General features: G+C 33.6%; 1 pseudogene; it reads left to right on the forward strand.

Annotated features, from left to right (window-relative positions):
* Positions 1-3,349: 3,349 nt before the first annotated feature.
* Positions 3,350-6,130, forward strand: LOC137621480 (uncharacterized; annotated as a pseudogene).
* Positions 6,131-7,998: the final 1,868 nt, after the last annotated feature.

Consider the following 7,998-nt stretch of genomic DNA (forward strand, 5'->3'; position numbering starts at 1 on the left):
CAGTTCTTTATAGTATTCATCTTTCATTTCCTCAGGGGAATCATTTGTTGGGGCATAGCATATCATAATACTCATATTGCAATGTTTTGATTTGAACTTTGCTTGTAACTATCTACTATTTACAGCTCTTTACCCGGCTTTTCTGTTCTTGATGTCTTCCAACTACATCTGATCTTTCTGAGTATATATATATATATATATATATATATATATATATATATATATATATATATATGTGTGTGTGTGTGTGTGTGTGTGTGTGTGTGTGTGTTATACAGTATATATAAATATATATACATATATGTTGCATTGGTCTAAAGATTCCTTACCAATCCACTTGCAACATGTTTCACTTGGGGCTAAGATATCCAAACTATATTTCATAAATTCACTCTCCAGTTGCTGTAACTTTCTAATCTGATTCATTGTTCTAACATTCCAATTAGCCATTTTCAATTTCTCTTAACTATATATAAACCGGGAGATTCTTAGCTCCCCACCATGCCTAGGAATAGGGGCCATTCTCTCATCTTCTGTTTCCCTGACTGACTAAATCCATAGAGGATTCATTGAGTAAATATATTAAAGGATAGCCAGTTCCTTGTGATGAGGCAAGTGATCCCTCCCGGTCCATACTAATTCTAGTACGATCAATTGCAAGGGATCAGGAGCAAAAGGTGAAGAGACATTTTGTCCATTGCCTTAAACCCAATCCATCATCCTGCTGCCAGTGACTTCACCGAGATTTAGGGGAGCATTTCCTCCTCACTCAAAGTTCTTGAACTTGAACTTGGACAAGGATAGGGAAGTGGGGAATATGGGAAAAGGAAGAGTACCCTTGGATACAATCCAGTTTATAGCCCGAGGGCAGGTACTCGGGATGGGAAGGAATAAGGAAAAAGGGAGAAAGACAAGTATAGGAGGAGAATAAAAAAATGGGGGCAGACCCTCGTGCAATGTTTAGTTAATTTATGAGCCACCTGCAAGTACAAGCGGTTAAGAATGATGAACAGATAAAGAAAGGACAAGCAAGGAGAGGAAGGGTTTTTTGGTTCCCACGGTCTAGCCTTTAGAGCTATTACAAGTTAACTGCCTGTCTGAGACTATTTGATTGTAAAAAAGTTATGATGGTAAATTGGTAATGAAGTTTAAAGTTGTTATTACTCCACCAAGATGCTCCACCGCTTATACGAGTATAACCGTGGGCAAACATGGATTTCTAAGATATACCAACTCAGCCACAAAGAGTGGTATGGTCAATGTCACACAAGTATCCTGTACCAGGGTTCGAATCCCGGCCGGACAGATACTATAGTCTTTTAGTGATTTCGCCTGGGGCTCTGATCTCGAGGCTGTTAAGAGAATCCAGACTTTAATGTGTTAATATATATGGCTTATTTGAAATATGAAATACAGGATTATAAGTGCAAAATTTATCACACACACACACACACACACACACACACACACACACATATATATATATATATATATATATATATATATATATATATATATATATATATATATATATATATATATATATATATATATATATATATATATATATATACAGTATATATATATATTCCTACGAAGCTGGTCTAACACGAAAGTCGATTATTGTATTTACGTATTTTATTTGTGTATTTAGAAGATGTAAGAGATGTATAGCCAGTCTGTGAGGGGAGTCCCCCTTATGTAGGATTAAGTAAAGTTAAGTAAATTATATAAGACAGTCATCTTTCATTTAGTTATATTTTCATTCAGTTCCATGTATGTAAATTTACGTTATCTTAAAGAATAAAATTTTTATTTCACATAATTTGGTTATGAAGTTTTATGTAAATTTGTTAAAAGGTATGCTGTATAACATACTCTAGGGATTGCATCATGTTTCCATTTGGTCGGAAGTTGCATGAAGGTTCTAGCCTAAACATACTCTTTTGTTTAATGTTATGAGAGGAGGTGGACGGATTTAGCCGAGTATGTTGCCATCGTCAAGCACCGAATAGAACCTACTTTAAACTGCCAAGTTGGCAACTGAGGTCGCGAGAGGGCTTTTGGACCATGTACACGCGCATCGAGAATGCATCGCAGGAAGGAGCCAGAAGGTTCCAGAATGACTAGCAATGTATAGGAGTGAAAGATCCAGCCTGACATTCTGAATGGGCCAACATCCAATAATCCTCTCACCAGCACCTCTTCAGCCATTGAATTTTCTCTCCAACATATACCCAGCATACTTCCTGTTAAAACAGTGACATATATGTGGTTCATTTTGAAAGAAGTGAAGTGTATTTTTAAGTACAATTTATATTGTAAAATGATTATTTTTTGTTTGGTCCTGTGTGATTTGGTTAAGGGAACCGTCCGTCATAGTGTTTGATATACCAACTTCAAAGAATCAAGAATCATTTTTATAAATTGCTGTATGAAGAAATGTGTCGTACATGTTCTCCAGAAGTTTCAGCCAATTATTTTCACAAATAGTGAAGATAGAGCGGTCTTTAAATGATGATGTCATTCTTACTGCATCGTCTGCATGGTAATTTTTACATATATATATATATATATATATATATATATATATATATATATATATATATATATATGTACATATATATATATATATATATATATATATATATATGTATATATATATATATATATATATATATATATATATATATATATATATATATATACATATATATGTATAAATATATAGATATATATATATAAATATATATATATATATATATATATATATATATATATATATATTTATATAGATATAGATATATATAGATATATATATATATATATATATATATATATATATATAACAATTTTTCCACTTATGTACAGAAATCTCATACGTCTGGCAAACACGGAAGGCATTGGTAGAGGGTAGGCAAACGTATACTACGAAGATCTACGAAAAGAGCAGCCAGAGTTTCCATAGACGTATAGAGGTTATAATACATATGTTTGTTTACTTGCAGTTTGTCTGTATATCATGTTATTACAAAGTAGCCTACTTGTGAACTTTATAGCAAGTCTAATGTTACCTAATGTCAATGAAAGAACAAAAAGTAAGCAGAGAACAACAAAAAAGATTGAAGAAGAGAGGGAAACAAGAAAAAGTGTACAAAGCTGGAACCCGCTAATAAAAACTCTGGCAACAATGAGAGGACACTGGAAACTCTGAAGGCGGGATTCCACCGAGGCAACATTCTGGCAACATGTGGCATGCTACATTGTCGCATGGACTAAGTGTGTTTCAACCACTTCAACAGAAGGTAACATGTAGCATGCGATTGTGTGGCATGCGACAGGTGGCAACATGTTGCCGTGTTACCTGACACATGCGACAAGATTTAGCCTGTTGCTTAGTGTTGAACGCCCTCCCACCAGTCGCAGGAAGGATTCCGTGTTGAAAGGCGGTAACATGAATTGGCCACAAGAAAAAAACCATAGAATTCTTAGAAGAGTATAGAAAACTAGCAGTTCTGTGGGATGTACGCTTGCTAGAATATAAGAATAATCAGGCTAAATTAGATGCACTGCAGGGATTAGCTGATAAATTCAATAGTGACGTGGAGATGCTGAAGAAGAAGATCAAGAATTTGCGTACAGCTTTTCGCCGTCAACATAAAAGCCTAACCCGCAAAAAATCTGGATCTTCTCCCATCAAAAAAGGCAAGTGGTTTGCTTATGACCTGCTTTTGTTCCTCCTGGACGTGGACACCCCAAGGCCTGGCTACTCATCTCAAGCTGAGCCTCAGACTGAGCAACCACCATGCATTGAGGTAATTTATTATTATTATTATTATTATTATTATTATTAGTAGTAGTAGTAGTAGTAGTAGTAGTATCATGATTATTATTTGTGTTATCATTATTATTATTATTATTATTATTATTATTATTATTATTATAGTTGATAATAATGATATTGATAATACCATCATCATCATTATTATTATTATTATTATTATTATTAGTAGTAGTAGTAGTAGTAGTAGTAGTATCATGATTATTATTTGTGTTATTATCAATATTATCGTTTATATTGTTGTTGTTGTTATTATTATCATAATTATTATTATTATTATTATTATTATTATTATTATCATTATAGTTGATAATAATATTATTAATATCATCATCATTATTATTATTATTATTATTAGTAGTAGTAGTAGTAGTAGTAGTAGTAGTAGTATCATGATTAATATTTGTGTTATTATCATTATTATTATTATCATTATAATAATATCAATACTATAATTATTATTATTATTATTATTATTATTATTATTATCATTATTATTATTATTATTATTATTATTATTATTAGACACGGTACTAACATATAAGGTAAGGTATAAATTATCATCTCTTGCGTCAACATGTACTTTTTATTCATTTCATGTAATTTGTGTCACTACTACTACTTTCCTTAAGCAACAAAACATTTCATTGTTCTTCCTCAAACTATGCATACTAATCTTGCCAAGGAACTTTCCCAGCGTTTGAAACAAAATATTCCTTAAATTCCTCTGTCACTTCCTTAGCATCACTCGAGGCTCTTCGTGGTTTGCGTTGTAGATCAACCATTCCCGTGTCTCCAGATATAACTTATCTCCATGCGCCATCAATGATTGTTCCATCTTGGGTATCCAAATCAAAGGAACCTTGTGGCGAGTACAAGGATCTAGAAGTTACACTCATGCGTAGGAAGTTGTGAAGGTACACGCACGCCGTTGAAACGAGTTCAGCATGTTTCACATTAATCAACATAAGCTTTCGAAACACTCGGAAAACAGATGCCAGCAAGGCAAATGCATTCTCTACTACCCTACGAGCACGGCTGAGTCTGTAGTTGTACATTCTCTCAGGTGACCCTTTTTCATGTGTGCCACTAAAAGGTTTCATGATGTTCACTTGCAATGAAAAGGCATCATCTGCAAGGTGATGGCTTCTCCCTACCTGGTAGAAGCTCTGGAGATGGTAGGCAGAAATTATTTTCAAATAACCTTTTGCAGAAGGTAGTGTCTCGAAACACACCTCCATCTGAAATTCTTCCTTGACATCCAGTGTGAACATAAGTGAAACAGTACTTGGCGTTAACCACAGCAATTAATACAATGCTGAACGTTCCCTTGTAGTTAAAGAATGTACTACCACTCTTTTGTGGACACTGAATCAAAATATGCTTCCCATTACATGCACCGATGGATTTTGGAAAATTCCACATGGCTTCAAACTCTCTTGATAACTCCATCCATTCCTGTTCATTCTGAGGCATCTGGAAGAAATAGTGATTTTTTTTGTAAATAAATTATCATATATATTGCTAGTATAGTTTTTTTTTATCAGGATGAACCTGGAGGGGATGATCCTACTAAAACACTGGGAACGTCATCGACTCTGAATGCAGAAGCTCCTGAAGCTTCACAGGAAGCTGAGAAAGGCGACAGTAATGACAATGGCAAAAAGGCAAGCAACAAAAGAAGAGGACAGAGCTGGAAAAGAAAAACTGTTGATAATGAACGAGCTGAAGAGGCATACTAGATTTTGAAAGATAGTGTGAAAAGGGATGACTGTTCTATTTATGCTGAACATATTGCCTGTAAAATTCGGAATCTTGATCCAAAGGCCTGGGCAATTGTGAACACTTAATTAACAACATATTATTCGAAGCTGCTATGGGGAAATACGACAGTGGTGATCGCTCTCATCGATTTGGTTTCCCTGCACCGCATCTTTTTCATACCAATGCCTCTTCATCCCATCATAACCCCATTGGCTCTGATTCTTGTGCCTCTACTCCCCGCCACTCTTTCTACAATGACTCCTCTACCACTTATGACTATGACCATGGAGCAACAAGATCAATCTCGACATCGCCATCAATATTTGCTCAACTAGGAAATCAGTCACACCAAGAATCTGTTGTAACACCAGCTTCAAAAACATTTGTAGCTCAGTCAGAAAATGAAAATCATCCACATTTTGTTCAGACAGATAAAGAACTGAGCAACACCATAATGAAAAAGACGTGGATGGATCCTCGAAATCACTGGATATTCTGGGAAATTTTTCAGAATTTGTAGAATAAACCATATGTATTATCCTTTTTTAGAATCTGAGTTGCCATTTTAGTTTCTCTGCTGAAGTTAATGTTCATGTGTTACATGATTTTCAAAGTATGGATAGAATATGCAATATTTTTTTTTTTTTTTAGAAAGGAATGGATGTAATTTTCAAGATTAATCTTTCTGTTTTGTACATGCTGAATATTGTTGGGATGAATAAATTTCATAAATTAATTTATTACTTTTATTATTATGGATAAGTTCCAAATCTCCTTATTATAATTTTATTTATGTTGTGACATACGTCCATAAGGATTCTGTATAATAATTAAATTATAATAATAATAATAATAGTAATAATAATAATAATAATAATAATAATAATAATAATAATATACCATGCATTGAGGTAATGTATTATTTTATTATTATTATTATTATTATTATTATTATTATTATTATTATTATTATTATTATTATCATCATCATCATCTAAGCTGTTTTACTAGTAGTAGTATTAGTTCTCTATTTACACTTTTAGTAAACTTACCTTTACATCTCTTAGTACTTCGATGATTGCTTGGCAAACCTCTGGCGCAGTCCTTGATATAGTTGGCTCAGAAATTCTGAAAAGGCACATGAGAGATTTGTAGCTGTCTCCGGTTGCTAAGAAACGCAAAGTTACTAGAAGTTTAATTTTAGGTGGTATGGCTTCCCGGTAATTAGTGTCACTCTTCCTGATTCTGGGAGGAAGTTTGTGTAGAAGATAATCAAAATCCTCCACACTCATCCTTGAAAAGTTCTTGAACAAGGATTGGTCATCAGACAGTAACTTTTCAAAAAAATCATTTTGAGCCGAGCTTCTGCCCATAAATAGTTCTCTCTTCCACCACCGGTGCTTTCTTTTAGTTTTTTTACGAACATTGCACAGCACTAGATATGGAGCAGCAGCGACCGTCTGCTGAGACATCGTGTTGCCAACTGGCTTAGTTTTTGTTGAATTGGTGGAAAAGATTTTGTGGCATTCAACAGGCAACATAGCATGTAGCATGCTACAAGCAATAATGATATTGCCTTGTCGCCAGCAACATGTCTCCTCGTTGAAAGCCACATTCAACATATTTGTTGAAAGCCTGTGTTGCCTCGGTGGAATCACGACTTACACCCTTACACCAAGCTTATTAGTAAACATAGGGGTTTAAATACCTCGTTTACGGTGCGTTTATGTAGCAATAAACAATAAAAGTACAAAGTAAGGCTATCATAGAAATTTCATCTTGATTTTTTCAACAAAAGAAGGAAACATTTGTAAAAAAAACCTATGGGAGCTCCAACCTCTAAAACCTACTCATTCACACTTAGGTATATTTTTGTAGCTTATTTATTGTTCGATTCTATAATTCATATTTGAAAGAGGAATAAAAATCCCACAATTTTGCATACCAGAATTCTTATTTTCGATTTTCACGTTTTTTCATGAATATTTTACATCTACACGGAGAAAATTAAGGAAATAATCATCTAAATAAAAGAAAAAGGAATATTGAGAATGTCACACATAATTATTCGATTCATAAAGAAGTTTTGATGGTTTGATTTCAATACAATTGGTGTTCTATTAGTGGAGTAAAATGTACCTATTTTTTTTTAATCAAGATTTCTGCTAATAAATCAAAAAGTTTTGATCAAATGAATCGTCGGTATTATATGTGTCCAAAACATATATAGGAATTGTGTATTTGGAATCATTAAGAAAAAATAAATAAAATGCAAGACATATAGGACGGTCCCCTTAAACAGTGAAGTGCATTTTTTTTCTTTTTGCTCAACCATTCAGTCACCTTGTATGAGCCCAAAGATCGTAAGTGTAACAGTTATGCATATGGGAAGG

Source organism: Palaemon carinicauda, chromosome 28 (genome assembly GCF_036898095.1).
Source record: "Palaemon carinicauda isolate YSFRI2023 chromosome 28, ASM3689809v2, whole genome shotgun sequence".
Lineage (NCBI taxonomy): Eukaryota > Metazoa > Arthropoda > Malacostraca > Decapoda > Palaemonidae > Palaemon > Palaemon carinicauda.